Source organism: Rhineura floridana, chromosome 10, assembly GCF_030035675.1.
Source record: "Rhineura floridana isolate rRhiFlo1 chromosome 10, rRhiFlo1.hap2, whole genome shotgun sequence".
Taxonomy (NCBI): domain Eukaryota; kingdom Metazoa; phylum Chordata; class Lepidosauria; order Squamata; family Rhineuridae; genus Rhineura; species Rhineura floridana.
Window position 1 is genome coordinate 39,842,910 of NC_084489.1, and position 22,260 is coordinate 39,865,169.

At 42.4% G+C, this 22,260-nt stretch overlaps 1 protein-coding gene across 4 annotated transcripts in view; it reads left to right on the forward strand.

The window, feature by feature from the left end:
* OSBPL3 (oxysterol binding protein like 3) overlaps window positions 1–22,260 on the forward strand; it is a 141,737-nt gene that overhangs the window by 2,846 nt on the left and 116,631 nt on the right. For 2 of the 4 annotated variants that reach the window (XM_061585752.1, XM_061585755.1), the window contains exon 1: window positions 4,261–4,624. The exons of the other annotated variants lie outside the window; for them this stretch is intronic. The gene's annotated coding sequence lies outside the window, so the exon portion shown is untranslated. Of the gene's footprint in view, window positions 1–4,260; window positions 4,625–22,260 lie in introns of those variants that run through there. 4 annotated transcript variants of the gene reach the window in all.

A 22,260-nucleotide genomic window follows, 5' to 3' on the forward strand; every position in this document is an offset into this window, starting at 1 on the left:
TTTTCGTCCTTCAGCTTAGGAAGGGTTTTCTCTGATCCTTGTATGTTGTGATGTTGCTGTTTTATATTGTTCTGCTTGCTGATTGATTTATGACATTTGATTGTACTGTTGTATATTTTGTTGTTTCAATATGTTGTTTGCTACTTTGAGGGCCTTTGGGCTGAAAAGCAGTATATAAATAAAGTGTCGTCATCAGATGCTTGACTGCTGTAGGTAGCCATCTGCTGAAAGCAGCAATGGTGAGGAAGAGCATGTCCAGCAGTTATTTGCCCAGGACTGTCTGCAGGACTAATATCAGATGTCAGCCATGCTGGCTCTGTCACCACATTTTAAAAAGGTATTTCACCAATTAATTTAAATGACCTAAGTTTCCTTTGAATCTTGTTAAAGTCACATCCCTTCAAGGGGATTTGCCACTATGAATCAATTTCTTGCACAGAAAACAGATGCTTTCTGGAAATGGTAATAATGGATGAGCTGCATCTGTCAAAGCTTTGCTATTAATACCTCTAAATCATACCAGGCCATATGGGGTGGTCGCTAGAAGCTGTGCAGTGTGATGAAACCTTGGTGAGCACATCCACGTCGGAGGAGACTGACTGAAGGAAGCTGATTCCCCATGGGTATTGTGGGTTCTTCTGGCAGCAGAATCGGGGTGTAGCACTACAGAATCTGAGCATGGGGCAGCTTATAAGATCCTGCACCTCACAGGGGGCCTTCAAGTCATGCATCTCCCCGGGCCCTCATAACCTTCAGGAGGTGGAGTGTGCAAGCATTACATCTGACCTTTGCAGTTGCAAAGTGTAGATGGCAGCACTTTTAGGGTGGTGGGCCATCTGTCAGTCTTGGAGACTTAGCAAATGTTCTGCCTTACCATTCTCTGGAACAAATTTTCTTGCCACTGCAAGAAATCCTGAGCTGGCATCCACATTATTATTTATTTGGGAGATTCCCCCCCCCTGTTTTACAAGTTAAAAAGTACAAAATCCTCCCAGAATGGCTAATCAATATGAATAAGATAATGAAAACAATAGCATTAACAGCAACATGAAAACAGAAGCAGCAAAGAGATAATATTGCCAATTAAAACCCTGTAAATTAAAGTTTTCAAAGTTAAATTCAAGCCCTGGGCTCCTGCTGGGAGGAAGGGTGGGATATAAATTAAATAATAAATAAAAATAAATAGATAAATAAATAAAAGGCCGGGGCAAATTAAAATCAGGCAAAGAACTTTCAGGGAAGAACGTTCCAAATTGAAGCACTGACCAGTAAGGTCCTCACATTGGTCATCTCTGCACATGTCACCAGAATCTTGATCCTTCAGAAAAAGTTTAAGCAGATTTTCAAATATTCATTGTCACATACAAATTTGTGTTCCATTCCAACCAGTGAAGTATTCTGTGTGGCTCAAAAGCTTGCAATTGCCCATATAAATCAAAGTTGGCCCAATAAAACATATCCCCATTTCTAGTTGATATTTTATGGTACAAAGTAAATGTTGTCTTGAGAACTGCTTGCCGTTCACCACATATAAAAAATATTTGCTCATTCAAGAAGTTTCCCACATATTCCAACCAGAAATGGAAGGCTAGATTGAACTGATCCCAAAATTCCTGAAAGAAAGTTAATAAAACGTCAATGTTTTAAATTGTTCCTGTGGCTAATATTGTGTTTTCTGCAATGCCTTGCATGTTGCTTGTTGTTGCACACAAACTTCCTCTTGGCCATTCAGAAATAATATTCCAGGATCTGAATTTTTCTCAACTGCTTTATATGTTGGGACAAGACTGCTAGCGCAAACAGGATAGATGTAATTCTTTGATGCGTAGAGGAGTTCATAAACTATCAATATGTTGCAATCCTCTTATGCAAACCCCAGAATGAGATATCCTGGAGTTTTTCTCCAGATCTAAAAACTGGGAATCAACTTTGGCAGAAAAAGAGATAAAGGTTTTATAAGGACACCTTTGAGACTTTTGAGACAGATTTATTATTATGGCATAAATTGTCAAGGACCAGATTCAACCAACAGATGCATGATGTTATTCTCATTTACCAGGTCTCTCTCTCTCTCTCTCTCTGACATTATAAACAGTGGAGCCAGTGGCTATGAAATATAATACTAATACTAATACCATTCTATGTAAAGTTTAAATGTATATAAGAGAAGTACTGTGACCAATAATAACAGTAATAACTGAAGTAACAAACTCTTTAAGTCTTAGTGCTTATTTACTTAACTAGTGCTTATTTAAGTAACATCTAAAGACAGATGCACATTAACAATTCTATGGACCATTTCAGGTGTAACCTTTCCCCATCTATTTAATATTTATATTTTATCCAGTATTTATTATCTTTATGAGATCATATGCAAACATAAAAAAATCTCTCCTCCCACATTTTTGCCTCTCTCTTCCTTCTGCCCTACCCTCTTTGTTCATCACCTCCTTTATTCAACTACAAGGAAATACACAAAGGCAAATTTGAACAAAAGGAGGGAAGGACTTTTGGGGTAGAAGCCAGTTACAGGACTGGTTTTTGGGGGTTTTTATAGGGCTGGAGGATGAAAGAAAATGCATGAGCAGATAACCCACCGGTTAATTAAACCTCAAAATATTAAGAGCATGTTTAATCAAACATGCTTTAATCAAATAAAAATCATATTTAATCAAATATGCTGCAAGCTTCTGAAGACACTTTAATTAGTTTGATAAAGAAATTATTCCACTACTTTTTTAAACAGGAATTTCAGGAAGATGTTCAAAATGTTTATTTAAAGCTGGACTAAAGCGAATGTACATTTAAAGCCAAAGGGATTAATGGGTTGATTTAGTGTATTGAGAAGCTACACCATATTTGCACTAAATACTAGGGCTATCCTATACATCTCTATTCAGAAGCTCAATTCACTTCAGTGGGAGTTACTCCCATGGGTGTATAGGATTGTAGCCCAATACAGGCATTTTTTATAAATGCCCCTACATAAATGAAATTAAGTTTTGCACTGAGCCTGGAGGGAGAATTGGAGGGATAGTGAGCGGTTATTGTAGCTCAGTGATATAGTGAATCTTACACATTTTCAGCTTTTTGTGATTTTAGGTTGTTTTTAGCTGTTTTAATTATGCATTTTTAAATGGTTGTGACCTATAATAATAATGATGATGATGATGATGATGATGCATGGTCCATTGCTGCATTGTTCACAAAAGTCCTTCTCTTCCCAAACATAGCACAAACCTAGCTTCCCCAGTTTTAGAACAGTTGGGCTTGGCTTGGTTAACATCAGAGCTTGGAAAAGTTACTTTTTTGAACTACAACTCCCATCAGTCCAATCCAGTGGCCATGCTGGCTGGGGCTGATAGGAGTTGTAGTTCAAAAAAGTAACTTTTCCAAGCTCTGGTTAACATACCCAAACTTCGGCCTGTGCCATTAAAAAAAAAAAGTATCTCTCTTTTTTATGAGTGGGGATAAGTCTAAAAGCATTAACTGAACACTTGGTATGTTCAAGCTGTTGACTGTAGATGAACAGCAGAAACTGTTGTTCAGAAAATCACATTGTCATGGTGTTGCCACTTGAACATCTGAATATCTCAAGAACAACTGAGCTTTTACTGCTTCCAGCACCGAACTCAGGCCAAAGGAAATCTGGAGTAGCAAATCTCACCAGCCCAGGAAGTTTCCTTCCTTCAGATAGGCTAGAGTTGGTCAGGTGATATACTCTGATTTCCCCACAAGAGGTTTCAGGTCAGATTTATTCATTTATTGGTTTGAGCAATGATGAGATTTGTTCATGCGGGCTATCAACTTGCTTTTGCTGAAAGAGAGCTGGGCAGGATTGCTAAACGACCAGAAAAACCTGGGAGAAGTGTGTTCCTCCTGCTGCTTCTGTTGTTTTGCTTGTGCCTTGGTTGCCACCATCCTTAGCTTTTCATTGTGTGAATAAGCTCCCCAGCCCCTCAATAATTCCTGGGCCTGCAGAGGACTCTGCTTTGGACCTGCCCATGTATCAACGTTTTTTATGTCTAGTGCAGCTCTGATGCACTCTGTGTGCTCTTCTGTTGCCACGGCTGTTGCAATTAGTTTTCCGCTTGTGTCAAACCAGAATTGGCAGCAAGACAGCAGCTTCTAAGAATCAGTAGGTATTTAAGGCAACTTGTGCAATATTTTATCGTATGGAAAAACAAATGATTGACTGCTTAGAACTGATTGCAACAAACGCTCATGAAATTCAGGCTGATTCATTCTGCAGGGCACTGAAGAGTGGGAGGAAGTTCAAATGAAAGTGGCGTGGGCAGCAGCTAGGTGTACAGCGCAGGCTGCAAACAGGCTGTGAAAACAGCCAAACTTAAGGCCCTGTCAGACTTCTTCCAAGCGTAAAGGGAACATTTGGAAAAAGAAGGAGCCAGGATGATGCTGTTGACCAGGGTGGGGAACCTCAGGCCTTGGGGCCGAACGTGGCTCCCCAGGCCTCTACAGTAGGGCCCCGCTTCCCGGCGCTCTGCTTCCCGGCGTTCCACTAATGTGGCGTCTTTCATTTAAAAAACACAGGTGATCTTGTTTGGACCATACCCTGCAGCCAGCTTATTATTAAGTTTGGCCGTGCTAGATTTCATTAAAACAGGTGAGTTATATTTCTGATTCTATGCAAGAACTTATTCTTACATAGATGCCATTTCCATGTAGGAAACTACATGATTTCCACATGTGAATGTGAATTGGCCTTTTAAAAAGTTGAACATGTCTCACAAAAAGCCGGTGTCAAGTTTAATTGCTGCTTCCAACTGCTGCTTTGCTAAAGCAATCAGTTCTTTGGGGGGTGTTTGAGTGGCGGGGGAAGTGAAGAAAGAAACTGCTCTCTCTGTTGGGCAATCAGCCTGTTTGACAACTAACATAACGGGCATTGATCCACATGTCTGATGTCCAGGAAAAGCCTATGAATATGACAAATATTGTTTGAGGCAACTGGTTTGCATTAAACAGTTCAGTTGTTGCTTCCAATTAGCCTAGCTTGTGTGCTAGAGTGAGGGATGAGGGGGCTGATCAGATTGACAGTGGTATCAAGAGGGTTACTTGGTACTGAGTAGTGATGGACAGCTTGGTCCTAGGTTAATGAATGGTACTCAAGCTTCTACTGAGGCAGTGAGGAAGAGCTTTCAGTCTTCCTCTAACCTCTTTGTTTTTCTTGCGCACATACTGTGTTAGTGGCAGAAATGTGTGGGAGGTTTTTGCATCTGTGCTCACAATATTGGTTGATCGTGTTAGATTCTGGCAGGGATCACTGGCAATATTATTGCTTTTCTTCCCACTCAAAAATACTCTTATGCACAGATAGAAAATTTCACAGTTTTGATATTGTCACTTCTGTCTTCCTTCTAGATCAGGGGTGGGGGACCTCTGGCCCTCTAGATATTGCTGAACTACAACTCCCATCAGCCCCAGCAAGCATGGCCAACAGTTGAGCATGATGGGAGTTACCGTTCGGCAATATCCGAAGGACCACAGGTTTCCCACACCTGTTCTAGATGGTAATTGTTTCCTGAGGGGTGGAGCAGAGAACTTGGGATCCTGTCTCTTGGCAGCAAAGACTGAGTGAACTTGGGAAGCTGCTTTATACCAGATCAGGCTATTTGTCCATTGAGCCCAATATTGCCCACTCTGGCAGTGGTTCTCCAGGATCTCAGGCAAAGATCTTTCCTATTAGCTGCTACCTGATCCTTTTAATTGGAGATGCCAGGGACTGAACCTGGGACTTTCCATATGTAGAGCATGAACTCTACCACTGAGCTACAGCCCTTCCCCATGTCTTACAAGAGCCATAAAGCAGTGTCTTCAAACCATTAATGACATGAACTGATATCATCAGCAAGCGGTCCATTTTCTGCTGAGCGAGTATACACTCAGCCCCATAAATGTGCTACCATAAATAGTGGATGTGGGAGACAGGATATAAATAATGGTGGAGTTCCAGGGTGGCGATTGCTTTGAAGCAAGCCTTACAATGATGGAAGCCCTTTTTTGCACAAGGATTTATCCGTTTGTCTGCAACATGCTTCTTGATAGTACCTGCCTGGCACATCTGTGTTGTGTCAGATTTAGGAACACTGTGTGCTTTAGTTTAAAAAAAGTAGCTTTAATAGGCCTTCCTGTTATGCACTGAAAGGGGCCTCCCAGCGGCCAGACCTTGTTGATGTCCTCTATGCAGCTATAGGCTGTTGGACCTCTATGCAGGGGAGCTACATGCTTTCTGGACTGACCACCCACTCAAGCTGGCCATTGGATCCTAATGGGCAGGAAGCAATATAAAAGATTTCCTATACTAGCTAACCCTTGCTCAAGCAACAAGATTCCCTTGAATTCTGGTGCCTTCCTATATCTTGGTAATTCTTTGGCCCTGCCTTCTGGTTTGACCTGGAATCCTTGTCTGAATGTTTGGCCCTGAATATTGGCTTCTCCAACAGTTTCTATTTTACCTTAGTCTGCTACCCATGAGCCAACTCTGACAACTGAGCTGGAGGACTCGTGGCAGGTATGATCCAACTAGGAAGATGGTCAAGATGGGGAAAAGGGGAAAAGTAAAAAATAACAGACAGAACACTTGGGCTCATATCTGACAAAAATTTGGTCAGACTGTGGAGCAAGGGCTAAACTGGAAACTTTAGAACAGCGATGGAGAACCTCCAGCCCATGGACCAAATCTAGCCTGCCAAGGCTTCCCATTTGGTCTGCCAGGCACTTTCCCCAAACCATGCCCACCTGCCCCATACCAGATGTCATACATGACATCAGATGTGGAAAAGCTAAGGACACTGCCAGAAAGCAGAACTGAACTCTCTGCCCATTATCTGATGTCATTATGATGTCAGATGATTAACAAGTTGGCCTGTGAAGGTCTGGAGAGATAAAGATCTGGCCCACCAGGCCAAAACAATTCCTCACCCTTGCTTTAGAAGACTGTGGGGTTGTATTGGCCCTGTGGGTATCATGTCTTCTGCTGGGTTAACCTCTTATTCCTAACAGTGGCAGTGCTCAACAGTGTTGAACAGATGAACAGAGCTGTTCTCCCCTCCGGCAAGCTATTGTGATGCTGTGTAGAGCAGGGATTTCCCAACTGTGGTCCGTGGACCATTAATGATCCGCAAGCTTCACTCAGGTGGTCCACAGCACATCTATTGTATATACATACTGATTTTTAATTGTATTTTGATTGATTCTTTTATTTCTCATATTGTATTTTATTGTGTTATAAATGATTCTATGCAAATTGTAATGCAATAAAATAAACTACAAGAAATAAAAGAAGCAGTTAAAATAATTAGAAATCAGTAAGCATCTAGCACAGCGCAATGCAATTGCTACAAGAGGCAGAAACATCATTAAGTGATGTGCAAAGAAAATAACAATTTTCAAGTGGTCCGGGAGGGGGAAATATTTGGGAACCACTGGTATAGAGAGTAAAGCACCAGGGTCAAGAGTTCCTGGTCCTACGCACAGAGTAACTTAACAATGAAAGAGGTAAAATATAGGTTGAGTGATTGTGGCCTGAACTTCTGTAGGGGTTTTTTGGATGATTGTGGTTATAATTTATACGCACATCGCTTACCATGAAAACCCTGTTCATAGGGTCACCATAAGTCGTGAAGGCAGTACACATATGTGTTTATGGTATCTTACAGAGTTACATAGGCAAATGTAGACTGGTCCTTACCCCCTCCCCTATTTTCCAATCTAAAATGGACAATGTGCACATTTATTTATTTATTTTTATTTAAGATATTTATATACCTCTTATCAGGTGACCCTCACAAAGCAGTTTACATTGAAATATTAGAGCTATATAATATAATAGCAAAGACAAGCTAGAATGAAAAAAGTGATGTTTGTGTGGCTGGAAGGGCAGGGGAACAACATCAGAGATAAGGGAGGGGGAAATGCAGGTACACATACTTAAAGCTTAGTTACAGCTGGGAATGAGGATTAAGGAGCGAAGCCAAAAGCAAAATGGAAAAAGTAGGTTTTGAAGAGGGGGGATGCTAAAATAAGAGTTTGATTGTTTCACCCTATTTCAGGGATAGCCAATGTAGTGCCCTCCAGATGTTGCTGAGATCCTATCATCCCTGACCATTGCCCATGCTGGTTGGGGCTGATGTGAGTGGGGAATCCAACTGCATCTGGAGACCACCACGCCATCTAACCCTGCCCTGTTTCGCCCCTTGTATGTGGATCATGATTTTACTGTACCAACATAATAAGAAGTAGTACAGTAGGATGCTAGGCCCTACTGGGAAAAACAAGCAGATATTTAACTTGGGCTGTGTACCCACCATATATTTAAAGCACATTATTTTCCCCCAAAGAATCCTGGGAACTGTAGTTTACCTCTCACAGGGCTGCAGTTCCCAGCACCCTTAACAAGCTACAGTTCCCAGGATTATTCTGGGGGAAATAATGTGCTTTAAATGTGTGGGCTGTGTATACCCAGCCTTGAATGATGACTAGTTTATCACAGGCTTGTATTAAACTTTTCCTCAAGGACCTTAAGTTTCTTCCTCACCCCACCCCCTCAGATACCTGGTTCTTCAATTAGCAACTGCCTCAGCATTTTTTTTTTTTTTTGCCAATTTACTGTCAGTCCCCCTCTCAGGATCATTTGATCACCATATCGTACTGGTGATGGCCCGGCACTCAGGAAACTATGGAGCACACCTTCATGTTTACAGAGCACTTCAATCTGCTTTCAGTGGCAGCAGTGAAAGGAGAGGTATATTTTTGTTCAGTGCTGCTACCAATAAACTGGGTTGGGGACTGGCAGGCCATTTAAAAAAAAGCATGGCAAGCTGGAACAGGCCCACTGGTCCATGCTTCACCACTCCTACTATAGCACATTCCTGATAATTTACTTACATTCTGCAAAACCCAAGTTTGCTTGGTCGAATCCTTAATGCCCTTAAATTGACTTTTACTATCTCATGTTTTACAGGAGTAGTTTTAGAGAGGCAGCTGCGACTCAGGGCACTTCCATACTGCCACTATTTTCAGATGGGATTCAATCCTTGCAAATTGAGTCTGTGCAATTAAACCTGATTTGGAGCTCTTGAGAAACAAAGCAGTTTCCCAAAAGAAGTACACTGGAAGTGGAAACTGTTGGATAACACTTGCTTGACACAATGTTTGCTAATCTGTCCATTTGCTACCGGGCCAAGTTCAAGGTTCTAGTTTTGGTGTACAAAGCCCTATACAGCATGGGACCAGGATACCTGAAATACCGTCTTATCCCTTATATACCCAGTTTATCACTATGCTCTGCAGGTGAGGGCCTCCTGCAGATACCATCTTGTCAGGAGGTCCATTGATACTGTTCCCAGCTTTGGTATATGAGAGAGCATCTTGACTGTGGGGTGTTGTTCAGGAACTTCTGTTTGGGTCGAAGTTTAATTCTGCGGGACAATTATTTTTGCTGTTATGGGGACTATGTTTTTGTATTTGGACCTTATTATGAATTGTAATGGTATTTTTTGAATTTATTGTATGTTTCTTAATATTTTTTAAACTTACTGTTCGATTATTTGAATTTTGTTTTGTAACAGTGAATTATGTAACTTTTTCTTGTTGTGAGCCACCTTGAGCATAAATTGCTATGGAAAGGTGGCATACAAATAAACCATGATGATGATGATGAATATAGGAAACAGACCTTTAGTGTGGTGGCACCTATCCTGTGGAATTTCCTCCCCTTAAATATTAGGCAGGCGCCATCTGTGTTATCTTTTCAGCACCTTTTGAAGAATTTCCTCTTTCAACAAGCCTTTTAAGTTGAGACCTATCCCAGTCTGTGTCTGTGTTGGAATGTTTTTTAACCCTTTTTTAAAGATGTTTTTAAAAGCTTTTTTTTTAAAAAGTGTTTAAAGTTGTTTTGTTTTAATGTATTTTAAGGTCTGTTTTTATGATGTTTTGATGTGTTTTTAGTGCTTTTGTTTGCCTCCCTGGGCTCCTGCTGGGAGGAAGGGCAGGATATAAATCAAATAAATAAATCTCTGCAAACAAATCAGGCTGAATGTTCATTAAATAGGTTGTCTGGAAGTGTCCTTGGTGTCCTTGCACTGAGAAATAAAATCATGCTTGTAGTAGAAAAATCCTTCTGTAAATTCAGAGATGTCCAGATAACCCCCTGTTGTTGGACTGCCTTCAAGTCGATCCCGACTTATGGCGACCCTACGAATAGGGTTTTCATGGTAAGCGGTTTTCAGAGGTGGTTTACCATTGCCTTCCTCTGAGGCTGAGAGGCAGTGACTGGCCCAAGGTCACCCGGTGCGCTTCATGGCTGTGGGGATTTGAACCCTGGTCTCCCAGGTCCTAGACCAACACCTTAACCACTACACCACACTGGCTCTCCAATAAACCCCACACAGACCTATTTTGGGTATTATCAGAAAGCAATTGTGACATTGATTGCTTTCAGATATTATAAAATTAGCTCAGGTCAGCTTTGTAGTTAAATTGGTCTCACTTTGACATGCCTGTATTTGTTACAATCCACATCAGAAAAGCCGTTTGACAGCCTCAGCATCAAATGGGGAGGGGATGCTAATGGAGAAAACTAACCTCAATGAGAACAAAGACCTTGTTATGGCCCAGCACTTATTCTCCTTACTGAATAACTATCTCTGCTTGCTAGGACAGAAGTTAATTACTTCAGATAGGATTCAAAGATCTGGCTTTTGACTAATAGTAATTGGAAAGGACGTTGGTTAAGAGAACTTGCCAGACATTATATAAAGAATTCCCGTGAAAGGTTAATACCAAACCTCACTTTACAAGGCAAGGGAATTTATTAACTTTTGTGCCAGTTGTCCAGAATGACACAATACACATGACTGCAACAAACAAAACCCCAATAGTCATATCATACAGAAAAGCAGCTTTTGGGAAGAGGCATTTTGGAGCAAAGAATGGAGGGAGAGGGAGTACTTAATCCTTCCCTTGCATGTTGAAAATTGCCTTTCAATGTTCTCCCCCCATGAGGTTTCGGATACATGACTGAGAAGGTAAACATGCATTTGGAAGCCTGCCCAAAGTATGTGGGTGGTGGTGGTGCAGGAGACAGAAAGGTATTTTTCAGCAAAAAAATTAAAAGTGATAGGAAGGAGAACAGTTAATCATTCTGCCGCATTTCCAAATGACCCTTTCCTGAAGTTGCTTTTTCCTATGAGAAGTGCCCATTGGAGTTTTATTATAGCAATTTACAAGTAAAGTGTAGTTCTGACCTTACGTGTATTCATTTTATTTATTTCATTTATATAAAATCCTTTGCTTCTATGGAACTTGAGGTATCATAGATTCCCGTCACTGTTCCACAGCCCGGCCAGTTATATATACTATATCCATCCCTGTGGCCAGCCTTCCTTATCAGCCACATTTCTAGCTGGGGCATTTGGGGGAAGAGGCACATAGCGCTAGCCAGTCTCCCCTCCTCCCTCACTAGTGGACAGGACAAGAGGGCCAGGCCATGGGAATAGAAAGGTAGTGAACATCCCCCTCACTCCTCCATCTAGAGCAGTGGTTCCCAACCTTTATGAGTATGGGACCCTCCTTTGTAAGCTCAAAAAATTTCATGACCCCCCCATGCTAATTGTGATTTTAGTCTCTGTTAATTGAGAGCCAGTGTGTTGTAGTGGTTAAGGTGTTGGACTATGACCTGGGAGACCAGGGTTCGAATCCCCACACAGCCATGAAGCTCACTGGATGACCTTGGGCCAGTCACTGCCTCTCAGCCTCAGAGGAAGGCAATGGTAAACCCCCTCTGAATTCCGCTTATCATGAAAACCCTATTCATAGGGTCACCATAAGTCGGAATTGACTTGAAGGCAGTCCATTTCCATTTTAATTGAAAAAAATGGTGCGTAGCAAAATCACATCTCCAAATATCCCTTTCCATAAAAAGCTTCCTGCAGACAGGGAGGTGTTGCTTTCTTTTCTTAATGCAAAGGTCCAATCAAATTGGGATCCCCCTCCCCACACACACAGTCTGAAGATGGACAGTCCTGTCTCCCAACACCAGTGGGTTACAGCGTTGGGCTAAGATCCAGGTTCAAATCCCCACCCAGCCATGAAGCCCACTGGGTGACCCTTGGCCAGACGCAGTCTCTCAGCCTATCTCAGAGGGTTGGTGTAAGGATAAAATGGAAAAGGGGGAACCACGTACACCACCTTGAGCAACTTGGAGGAAAGGTGGGATATAAATGCAATAATAAATAAATAAATACATTTCAGCAGCTGTATGTGGACCCTAGCCTCAGCCAACCTGCTGAGCTTTTTAAAAATCATCATCAAGAAGCAGCAATGTGGTAGTGGAGGGGATGCTAGGTTTGAAGACAAAAGGGTGGATAGATTGAGGAGGGGGGTTAGTGCTCTTAGGCCTTGGGATGATCATGAGAACTGATGACTTGGTTAGCATGCACTTGGTGAATGTGAGTGGAGCAGAAGACAGATCAGCGCACACAAACACACCTGCCTCTCCAAGCATCTGCAGGCATGCATGCATTTGGGCATGTGGGAGGGAGGAAACCCTCAACTGCTGCAGCATCTTGGAGAGAGGTTGAGGGGTGGAATGTAGGCGGAAGAAAGGGGGGACACTGACACACATACTTAACCTCAGAGATGGGGGATGAGGAAGTCCTGAGCTTCCTGACTATTCTTTGGCTCCGTCTGGGTCGAAGGCGAGATCTGGGTGGCCTCACAAGTAAGAATAATTTTTAAAAGGAGGTGACAGTGAAGCAGAAGTCAAGAAAGGCAAGCAGGCTGGCTTCCAGGAAGGAAGGGGGAAATAGTCCTTGCAGCCTTGCTTCCTTTTTCCTTCACGAAAAGCCCTCTCCTGTCATTCTGAGTAAGGGTGTCATCAGGGTGTTGTCAGCAGCGGCAGTGCGAGGAGATGTTAGTCAGGATAGTAATCCCCTCTTCTTCCTGGTAGCACCTTCCTCAGCCTCCTTTGGTGTCTGCCATACGTGGTATAGGCAGATGCCTGCCCTCAGCATGCCTGAAAGATGCTCTGGCATTTCAGCAAAGTCCTCCCCTCTCATTTGGAGCAAGGGGGAGGTGTCATCTGCAGCGGCAATGGGGAGCAGATAGCATCCAGGGAATGAAGACGTTTTTTAAAAAAATAATAAATAATTCATTTCTTTACTGTTCGTGGCCCCCAAGTTGGGAACCACTGATCTAGAGAGTGAGTGTTAACTTACATGAATGAAGTTTAATCTATTGAATTGTCTCACCCTTTTTTGAGAGGTCTCCAGGAACAACAGACTCAAAAGCTTTGTTTTGCCTATAGCTGTAATGCCCTTTCCCTTGTAGTCTGTCCCTGTGTTCTGATTCTTCATGAACTGAACTGATTTGGTAATGACAATGAGTTCCTGAGCTTGGCTTTGATGCTGCATTATGTATCTCAGTTTTAGATTCCACCCAAAACCCAAACTTTTCCATACAGCAAACTTTTCCATAGTTTAGGGAAGAGCAGAGAGAAAATAAATACTTTAGGGTGTGTTTGTTAACTCCTCCTTGAGAGTCCCTCCTTCTAGTATTGTTCCTGACCTGTTTTTCCTTCCTGCTGGACAATCAAGGGAAAACTTTTTAACTGGCTGCTATGTAAATTACTAAGGAATTGGAAACTAATTATGGAAAGCAATTGGAATCTTTTTTCCTGGTTTCTGGGTTGATTTTTCTGTCCAGAAATCCTGAAAAGGCCCCATGCTGAGCTGCACATATTGGGAAAATCAGAAATTAGGTCTGAATTACAGCCTAGGAGACCAGACGGCCAGACAGCTAATTGTAGTGTACACAGCAATATTTTTATTCTTCTAAGGCCGTTTTCATTCTTTGCCATCAAGTACTCAAGAAACAGCCTCTATGATTGAGTATAGTGAGTGCTTTAAAATAGTAAAAGGTAACTTAGGGTAAGGAGGGTTTTTTTCCAGATCACTTTAGGTTATCTCTTTATATCCTCCTTTAGCAATAAGTGCCCAGTCTTGCTCTACTCATCATAATAATTGCAGAATAAACAAACTCTTATTTGAAACTGCAAGCAAACCTTATTTATTGCTGGCTGGGTAGAGAACACAACTGAAACTGAAAAACAGAGCAAAGGCAAGCTCAAGGGGTGGAGTTTAACTCTAGCCCATAATACAAAGTTCTAATATTCAACTCTTTAAGGGTCATGATACTATAGAGCAGCCTTTCCCAACCGGTGTGCCTCCAGATGTTGTTGGACCACAACTCCCATCAGCCTCAGCCATTGGCTGAGGCTGATGAGAGTTGTGGTCCAACAACATCTGGAGGCACACTGGTTGGGAAAGGCTGCTATAGAGGCTATTTTTGCAGGATCACTTATATAATTGTAGGGCGATTGTGATCATGAAAAATCCTCCCTCAATCAGGGAAAGTCTTGAGTGAGCAGATTTTGGGGGGCTCTTCCAGATGGGGATTTTGTTGTGCACTCACCCAGTCTTAGTCACTGAATTTTTCAGAGGCTCCTATTCTTAAATTGCTCCTGTTCCTAAAATAAAGTATCATTCTTTAAATGGAGGTTGTCATTGTCTGTCATGTCACATATTAAAAAGTCAATTTCCCCAAAACTTCTGGTGTGTGTGTGAAACATAGCTTTAGGGAAGTGGTGTCCCCACTTGCCCCCCTGGTTGCATATCACACTTACAGACATATTCATACATATGAACTCCCAAGGGTATGTGATGTGCATGTGCATATGTGTCTGTATGCTGTCTGTATCTATATAGTAACAGGTATACATGTATTTATTTTTACCTGGTTGTACATGTTGCTTTTATGGTATAGATCAAAAATACATTTTCAACTGCCTAGATTTCAGCTGGCAACAAGTCCCACTGTGGGACACATTGTGCCAGTAATGAAGCCCCAACCATAAACCAGTCCTTTCATTTGGCTCCGTTTATACAGTAATACAGTTTATACAGTAATGTCTGACTCTCAGTAAATTGGTGACATCAAACAAACCACGACTATTAAATGACATGCTTATTTATAAAAGGCAAACTGTACTGTGATTATTGCAATATCTTAGCTTTTATTTCAGGGAATGATTTGCTTTTGTGACCTTGCAATTTAATGTTGTAGTTAATGTAATTCAATAAGGCCTATCAAAGAATAATGGGGAACATCTTGTTCAGACTAAAGGCCAGAGGCTGCAATCAAAAGTTCAGCTGCACTCTCACATCAATTCTTATAATTGGTTGTGGATTGCAAAACTTTCACTACTGTGATGTTGAAAAATGGAAATGGGCTGCCTTCAAGTCGATTCCGACTTATGGCAACCCTATGAATAGGGTTTTCATGGTAAGCAGTATTCAGAGGTGGTTTACCATTGCCTTCCCCTCAGGCTGAGAGGCAGTGACTGGCCCAAGGTCACCCAGTGAGCTTCATGGCTGTGTGGGGATTCGAACCCTGGTCTCCCTGGTCGTAGTCCAACACCTTAACCACTACACCACATGTTAGGTGAAAAAAAATTGAATCAGTGCTCCCCTCCTCCTTGTCCCTGGGTCTAGCAGCCTCTTTGTAATCCTCCAGTTGGAGCACGTTGACTGTGTCCCCACCTGCACTTACTCAGGAGTCTCTAACAAGTTTAACTTCATTTTTGGAAGTAAGTTGCAGAATTCTGAGATTTTCTCTCAGTCCTATACCATCAGCCTTTGGTTCATTCTGCATCTGAAAAAGGCATGAAAATTAAACTCAGTTTTGTTCTACAAAGAATGTCTCCCAGTATTTCATATCTTTCAACCTTTTCCTGTGGGCAAGGATGCATGCTTGGTCTCCTGCTGATGTATGGGGCATCCTGTTCTTTCTTTCCTCCAACACTAAGGATCCAGAGGCCTCAATACTGCATGGGCAAGGCTCTGAAGAACAACACACATCCCTTTCCATGCTGCAGCGAGAGACTGATGGGGAGTCCTGCCTTCCAGTATGGTTTTGATTGTTGAGTAAAAGGCCTTCCATCACTGACAGCAACTCTGCTCCTGGGTCATTAAGATGAAGTTTTGCTATAAAGTTCAGTATGAAATGAATGAGTACAGTGTAAAGTATACAAAAAGAAGCATAACATTCCTTAGAAAGCAATTTTGAAGAATGAAAACACTGGCTTAAAGGGTGTTTCTATTTGGGGCTTTTTTGCTTCCTACTGGATTTGTGATCTAGAGGATCGATGTTTGCATTATGCCAGGTGTTGCACTTGCATAGGTGCACTTCCCAAGTTCAACATGCAACACTGGTGCAAGTGGTCAGTGTCTGAGTTTCCTCCTGCACTAGTCTCGCGGGATCTGGTTGTGTATTACTGTTCTGATAAACTTACTTCTTACTATGGTCTTCTGATAGTTCTGCACGGTTCAAGGGCCGTAATAATGAGTGACTATTTTTTAGATGTCATTTTAGCTTTGTTTCATCATTTGGGTCAGAGTCCGGTTGCTACAACGACACTCCAGCTCTTTGCCCTTGAGTAAAGCTATAAAAAGACATTGTGCCAAATGCCTTGAAATTAGCAGTAATTAAACCAGCCAACTTCACCGCTCTTGCATCGCTGTTCTTAGTCAGCTATCCCCCCCCCCATCATCAGGACTCTGGAGTGAAGACCATTCTAGTGCTCTGCACAACTGAACCTCGTTTTCTCCGTATGTAAATAGTGCCTTCCGGGCACCTGATATTCCCTTGGGAGTGTAAATATTATTTATCCTGAAAGCTCTGCATTGCAACCAAACCCTAAGAATGTCAAGGAAAAGTAGGCCTCACTGAAATGAATGGCACGAAATGCTGAGGATAACTAGATGCCAGAGCCTTGTGTGTGCATTGCTTACACATTGGAAATAACAGAGGAGGGGGAGGCAGGGGCAAAGGGGGAAAGAAGGTTGATGTGACTCTTCCCTTTGTACAGGTTTCTACCCACCACCACATCTCTCCATCCAACCATCAAGGACATATTCCAGCCAGGCAAAAGCGGTCAGGGAGGGCACAGAGCAGGACGGTGAGGAGCATGGCTTGGGAAGAGTCCTGAGAGCCACATAGAGACGCATGGGTCACATGCACACTATCTATTTAAACCACATTTATACCGCTTTAACAGTCATGGCTTTGCTTAAAGAATCCTGGGGACTGTAGTTTACCCCTCCCAGAGCTACAATTCCCAGCCCCCTTAAACTAATGTTCCTAGGAATCATAGGTGGGTGGGAGCCATGACTGTTGCAGTTTTGTAAGAATGTTTTAAATGTATGGTGTGGATGTGACCATGGAGGGCCTTTGGACTGGAAGTTTCGCAGCTCTGGATTATGAAGTTGTATTGAGGACAATGGAAAAGGTGGCCATGAAAGGAAAGATTTGAACATGTGGGTTCTTTCTACTCCCATAGCCAATTAAATGCCTGGGAGTTAGGCTGAATCCTCAGGTGTATTTCACTGAAAGTTGGTCCCCTTGAAATTGGAGCAACTGAAGTTTCAAGAAGAAGCATTTTTAGGGCTGGATTCCACATTTCTGGAATAGGGCTGGGATATGCTTGTGACAAGCCACATGATTATCTTCATTCTGCTATACTCTCTAGTGAAGCTTCCCTCCAAGTCACAGAGTGTCAGTAACAAGAACCAGTGCTGCCGGGGGCCAGGGGTAGATGAGATTTTGTTGGCCAAACTGGTATGCAGCCTGAGGCAGAAAATTCAAACTGGAGACATCCTTCCAAATTAACATGTAGCACACTCTGCCATGAAAAGTTATTTTCCTCAGAGCCTGTTACATAAATCGGAGTGTGCAAGAACTACTATTCACTAATAGGCAAAAAAAACCTTGCGGTTTAAGAATGTACCTATAGCCAACAGATACTTCTATCAAACTTTAAAAAGAGGGAAATAGGGCAACTATAGTGAATCACTAGGGGAGCAGGAGACCTGACCTCTCTGAGATATTGGACTGCCCTACAAATTTGTCAAAATGCAAACACAATTTGGGTTGGTCTTTCACAATCCAATCCACTTCCTGTGAATTTGGTAATATGTGCCTCTGAGCATATGGTAACTGGTGGCAACACCTGCCATCTCAAAAGATGGAGAATTACATTTTTGTATGTTTGTTGGTGTTCTTGTTATTTTGCTTCTTTTCTGTGTTACTACTGTTTCTACAGAGAATCTAAACTAGAATATTATATTTCTCTCATTATTCATCCTAGAAATCTGTGTCAAATTTATTTTTATTAATTTCAGAGCCTTTTTATTGGTCAATGTCATATGATGGTGAAGACAGCCTTTTGTGTTTCAAACTGGAGGTTATGTTCTATTTCGGGCACATTAACAGTTGAATCTGAAACTGCAGTTTGATATAAAATCAGACTGATTACAATATGTTGCTACCTCAGCAATGATTCTAACTGTTGGAAAAAACAAAGTTGGCCTGCCCAAGGTGCATGTGTTCAGCCTGCTATGCTTAAATTACTCCACTTAAGGAAAGGTGGGCATGGTCAATTAAAAACATAGAGCACATCTAGAATTTTGCTGGAATATATTTCACCTTTAGTGTTTTATCTTGTGCAAACTGAGACACTCGTCATGTCCATTGGAAAATATTCCGCAGAAGTGTCAGTGCCATTATTCCACAATTGTTTTTGGAGCTTTTTTTAGTGTTGCAAAGTGTTGCTATACTTCACATACTCACAGAAGCAAAAGAAAATGATTTACTATAGGAAACTTCACTAAAATTGCAAAGTAAATCAAACATATTTAAAGTGATTATCTGAACGATATCAACTGTTCTAATATTGTTGCTTCCTCCCTACTAAAACAAGATCAGCACAGCACATATCTTGTTTCTGTTATTTGGGCTGATTGCAGGTGACACCACTCACCATATGCTCAGAGGCACATGTTACCAAATTCTTCCAAACTACACAGGAAGTGCATTGGACTGTGAAAGACCAACCCAAATTGTGTTTGTATTTTGACCAATTTGTAGGACAGTACAATATCTCAGAGAGGAGGTGAGGTCTCCTGCTCCCCTAGTGCATTCACTATAGCTGCCCAATTTCCCTCTTTTTAAAAGTTTGATAGAAATATCTGTTGGCTATGGGTACATAATTAAACCGCAAGGTTTTTTGCCTGTTAATGAATTTCTCTGCTTTTTAATCCGGGAGGTAAGAAATGGGATCCTCTGTAAGTTTCCTGAGAATGGATTGATCATTTGCATGCTTATTGAGTACAGTGGGATTAACTCCCCTGCAATCATGCTTAGGATAGATGAAATTGACCACAGGGGATGGTGAGGGGAGGAAGAGGGCAGGTTTGATCATTTGCATGTTTATTGAGTTCAGTGGGATTTACTCTTGTGCAATCATGCTTAGGATAGGTAAAACTGACCATGGGGAGGAAAGCCTGGAGTGGGCAAGGGAGGAGGAAGAGGGGAGGAGAAGAAGAAGGGAGGAGGAAGGGAAAGGCAGGTGTGATCATTTGCATGCTTATTGAGTTCAATTACTCCCATGCAATCATGCTTAGCACATGTAAAACTGACTGGGTGGGAGGAGGGGAAGAGGGAGTGAGTGCTAGAGTGGGCAGGGAAGGAGGAAGAAGGAAGAGGGGTGAGGAGGAAGAAGGGAGGAGGAAGGGAGAGGAGAGAGGAAGGAGGGGAAAGGCAGTTCTGATCATTTTCATGTTTATTGAATTCAATGTGATTTACTCCCATGCAATCATGGCTAGGCTAGGTAAAACTGACCATGGTGGAGGAGGAGGGGGAGGGGAGAGTAAAGGGAAAAGGGGGAGAGTGGAAGGAAGGGATTGGAAGGGGAGGGATGAAGGGACGGGGAGGGAAGGGGCAAAAGGAAGGTGATGGGAGGGAGGAGAAGGGGAAGGCAGGTTTGATTATTTGCATGCTTACTGAGTTCAGTGGGATTTACTTCCATGCAATCATGCTTGAAAATGAAATGGACTGCATTCAAGTCGATTCTGACTTATGGCGACCCTGTGAATAGGGTTTTCATGGTAATTCAGAGGTGGTTTACCATTGCCTTCCTCCGAGACTGAGAGGCAGTGACTGGCCCAAGGTCACCCAGTGAGCTTCATGGCTGTGTGGGGATTTGAACCCTGGTCTCCCAGGTCGTAGTCCTACGATAGGTAAAACTGACCATGGGGGGGAGGAGGGGGAGGGCAGAAGGGGGGAGGAGGAGGAGGGGGGAAGGGTGGGATTGGATGGGGAAGGTAAAGGGAGGGGTGAAGGAAGAGGGAGGGAAGGGGCAAGAGGGAGGGGATAGGAGGGAGGAGGAGGGGAGGGCAAGCTTGATCATTTGCATGCTTTTTGAGTTCAGTGGGATTTATTCCTGTACAGTGATGCTTAGGATAGGGGAAAATGACCTGAAGGAGGGGCAGAGAGGGGAGGAGGAGGGCAGGAAAGGGAGGGTGAGGGCGAGGGGAGGAGATTGGATGGTTGGGCACTGGGCAGAGGGAAAGCCCCTTTCCTTTCCAAAAGGAAAACACTGTGAACAGTATCATTCTTTTTCAGGCTTTCCTCCATCTTTTTATTCTACAGCAGGCACATGTAGCCTCCCACCCAAATTGAAACCAAAGCTGTCCCTGGCCACATCCACACCAGGCCTTTATTTCTCTTTAGATAGTTATGGCTTCTTCCAAAGAATCCTGGGAAGTGTAGTTAGTGAAGAGTGCTGAGAGTTGCTAGGAGACACCCTGTTCCCCTCACAGAGCTTCAGTCAGAGCTGCTGACTGTTAAACCATTCTGGCCACTGGAGCTCTGTCAGGGGAATAGGAGTCTCAGCACCCTTCACAAACTACACTTTCCAGGATTATCTGGGGGAAGCCATGACTGTCTCACGTGAAATCAAAGTCTGGTGTAGGTGTGGCCCCCAGATTAGGCAAGCCCAGGAGCTGTGAGTCTGGCTTTTAGACCACTAACAGTTGGTTCTTACTGAACATGCCCGACATTATCATTCAGTTCAATGCTACATTTCTTAAATTAATTAAAAATCAGTCAGGCAAACTGCAGAAGATGAAGGTCAGAGTATAGGGCAAGGTTACAAGTACTTTGTGAACATGGTTGATTTTTAATGAATTGCAACAGATTATGAGAACTCTGAAAGAAAAAAGTCCAAAAGGGGTCTTTTTTTCTCTTTTTACACTTTGAACTATCAATTCTCTCTGACTGCAAGCGTTTCTGAATTTTGTAAGGTTTTGTTTTGAAATGAGCTTATGGGAAGCATCAGAATGGCATGGGGGGCATTTTCGATGTAACACTGTGGAATGCGAAAAATCCATGCAGACTATAGTATACAGCCAGTCTCATGGCTTTATAATCCCAGTAGTTTGTGGATCACATCAATGTGTTCTAACAGCAAACAAATCTGCCTCAGTAGATGACAACAGAAGATTTATGTAACTTTAAAGTTGACAATGAGGACACTGAACTTGTCAAGGATTATCAATACCTTGGCACAGTCATTAACCAAAATGTAGTCAAGAAATCAGAAGAAGGCTAGGACAGGGGAGGGCCGCTATGAGAGAACTAGACAAGGCCCTCAAATTCAAAGATGTGTCACTGAACACTGATTCATAGGGTCGCCATAAGTCGTAAATGACTTGAAGGCACATAACAACAAATGAATCAGTGACCTCCAATAATATCTGTTATAAACCACCCTATTCAGATCTTGTAAGTTCAGGTCCGTGGCTTCCTTTATGGAATCAATCCATCTCTTGTTTGGCCTTCCTCTTTTCCTACTCCCTTCTGTTTTCCCCAGCATTATTGTCTTTTCTAGTGAATCATGTCTTCTCATTATGTGTCCAAAGTATGATAACCTCAGTTTCATCATTTTAGCTTCTAGTGATAGTTCTGGTTTCATTTGTTCTAACACCCAATTATTTGCCTTTTTCGCTATCCATGGTATCCACAACCTCTCCTCCAACACCACATTTCAAATGAGTTGATTTTTCTCCTATCCGCTTTTTCAACTGTCCAACTTTCACATCCATCCATACAGATCAGAAATACCATGGTATGAATGATCCTGACTTTGGTGTTCAGTGACACATCTTTGAATTTGAGAACCTTTTCTAGTTCTCTCATAGCTGCCCTCCCCAATCCTAGCCTTCTTCTGATTTCTTGACTATTGTCGCCATTTTGGTTAATGACTGTGCCAAGGTATTGATAACCCTTGACAAGTTCAATGTCCGCGTTGTCAACTTTAAAGTTGCATAAATCTTCTGTTGTCAT